Below are 3,053 nucleotides of genomic sequence, written 5' to 3'. Positions count from 1 at the left end.
ATACGATTAACGCAATTTTTTTAATACCATCGGCAAGGACGTTCGACGTTGTGTCGTTGTCTAATTAAACGTGACAAGGGAGATTTCAATCTCATTTATATTATATAGGTATTAGATTATATACCGTGGGTATGTTGTATAAACTATGCGGTTGCTATCGCTGTGAGTACACCGCGTACTACTTAGGCATATAAAAACGGAGTTGGCGGAATAATCCGTTTCCGGTCCAGAGATGAGAAAAACTTTTTCGCGTATATAATGGATCGTGATCAATATAATATACTATTATATGCGTGCCGTGCATAATATTATAATCTTCATTTTCTATCGAGTTACGTCTCGTAACATTTACATTATGCAGGTACAGATTGCGGGTAAATGACTCGGACGATTGCAGTAAATCGATATAATACGCATATATTAATATATTATCATATACCTACCTATATTCTATAAGATCGAGAAAAAACTATATAATAAGTACCTATATATCACGTCACACTCGTTCTTATATATGTACCTACTGTCGCCAAGTTTCACCGAAATGAACGCAAGGGGTTTTGAATTTGTTTATACAAACTGTTTTCTTAAATAGTATTAAATGTTTTATTATATTATATGATTGTATAATAATATACTGTTAAAATATTATTATTCAATAAGGCTCTATAATGTTGCCACGTCTCGACGTCATAATTTCTTATCTGTTCGGTAATCAAAAAATTATATACACAGTATCACACACAGGTTTTTTTTTGTTTATACTTGAAGCAGACCTGAATATTTAATTATAAGTCGGTTCTTAGGTAATATTAAGTAATAAGTAATAACAGAATTATAATTTATAGGTAGGTATACAAGGTGTAACAGGACTATTTAACAAATTGCCATTATACCTACAAACGTTACTATATTTGTCAAATAGTCCCATTACACTCTGTATAAGAGGGCATTTGGCTATATCTATAGGCTATAGCATAAATATTTCATTAATTATGGTGTGCGTTAATTTCCGCGCATAGGGTTTGAAAATTTACTTAAGACATTTCATGTTTTAATAATAAAATTACATAATTTAGATGTTTCAACTTCCAATTGAATATCCTATGTATCGGACTGAATACTAGTTACAATTATTATGACATATATTTACATTTTACAAATAAACACTAAGGAGTATATTATCGCATAATATACCTACGTTTAATTCAGATAGTTCTATATAAGTACCTCCTACTTATATATATGTGTTATTATTATTATAACCAAATACATTATAATCACATTCACATATTATATAGATTAAATTACAATGCTTTTACGTTAATTTACTTCAATAAGCTATGATTGTGGTGGGGTAAATGAATCATTAATATACAGTCACATCTTTAACAACAAATCTAAAATCCTATTAAATTAAATACATTAATTACAACTCATATTATAACGACCAGCTTACTATTACATAACTATCTTATTTGATAATTATACCATATAGGTATATATAATTTACTTGTGATTAACATTTTTATTCAATAGTCAAAATATTAGGTATATAATAATTTATAACACTAGAACGTTTCACCCAACAGTACCTAATCTTAAATAAGTTATACACAGGATTATAGTTATATCCTCTATATCAAAAACAGAACGGCAATTAATTCCATATAATAATTCCAGAAGTTAAGTGTTATAAATTATAATGTGTATCTACCTGCACGAAATATGGCAATAAACTAATAAACTTATAAACTTATACAATTATAATTATCTACATCTCAAAAAGCGTTACTCGCATATTGAATACAATAGTGTAATCTATAATAGGTATGCCTACTCATGTTTTTTTTTAATAATATGTTTTTAATGAATATAGGTAGCTCGTCTACGGTTGTAAATATGTACCTATTAAACATTACTGATAATTTACAACAATAACAGAAGAAAAGGAGAACTTTAACAGTCAAGAAATATTTATAATTTTTATCTTTGCAAATCGTTTCCTAAAAGTTCTATTTCAATATGAATAATTCACTTAAAATAAAGCCTCATTTGTAGAAACAATTTTAGTGTCAAATTGTATAGACGAGTACCTATATACTTGCTTAATTAAGTCGTAGTTAATTTTCGTATAATTTAATTATAATTAAGGTAATTAACCTAAAATATTTATTAATAAACAAAAAGGTTGCCCTATCTCTGAGAAATTATTTAATCGGTTATTTTGTAATGATTTCTGGCCTTTTTCCTTAAGAGGATGTCAGCGCACTACTTGTTTTCTCTCTTTTGCCCACGTGCAACATAGACAAACCGCATTAACGCAGAATCATTTTTTCTATGTTTTTAAGTAATCTTAGAGTAAAATCACCTATTACAAAAAAGATAGAGAATAACATTTTTGAGGAAATGATATAGGGATTTTATATTTTATTGTTATTTGACTTTGTATTCAACTTTCAAAATAAATAAAAAAAAAAATGTTGTAAAATTAAATTATGTTTAAATTGTATATTGAGATAATATTTAGACAAATCGATATGTCATTCCCTCAAAAATATTATTCCTTATATTTTTTTTAATAGGTGATTATACATCAAGATGACTTAAAAACATAGAAAAAAATTAAAAAATGTTTTTGCATAAATGCGTTTTGTCTATGTTGCGCGTGGGCCAGAGAGAGAGAAAACAAATATAGTGCGCTGACATCGTCTTAACGCCACACTGAACGTTATACACTATACAGATATCTTCGACTTACAAACGTATGACGTGCCTAATTAATTGTGTTCAACAGTTCTAAGTTTGTGTATAGTAACTTTTAATAATAATGCAATGAATTGACCGATTAATTATTATCAAACTTAAAGGTTATGTTAGGTTATCTGTGCTTTTTTTTATGGGGTTTTAAGATATTTTATTTTTTTAGTTATCTACTTATGTACTTAATTTGAAAATTCTCATATTTCAATAAAAAATTAAATTATTTCGATATACATTTTCAGCTATTTATTAAAATTTAAAGCTCATTACACAATAATGAAACTGCGGAA

Source organism: Acyrthosiphon pisum, chromosome X (assembly GCF_005508785.2).
Source record: "Acyrthosiphon pisum isolate AL4f chromosome X, pea_aphid_22Mar2018_4r6ur, whole genome shotgun sequence".
In the NCBI taxonomy this organism is placed as follows: domain Eukaryota; kingdom Metazoa; phylum Arthropoda; class Insecta; order Hemiptera; family Aphididae; genus Acyrthosiphon; species Acyrthosiphon pisum.
The sequence above is the reverse complement of the archived record's forward strand: the minus strand, read 5'-3'. Positions refer to the sequence as shown.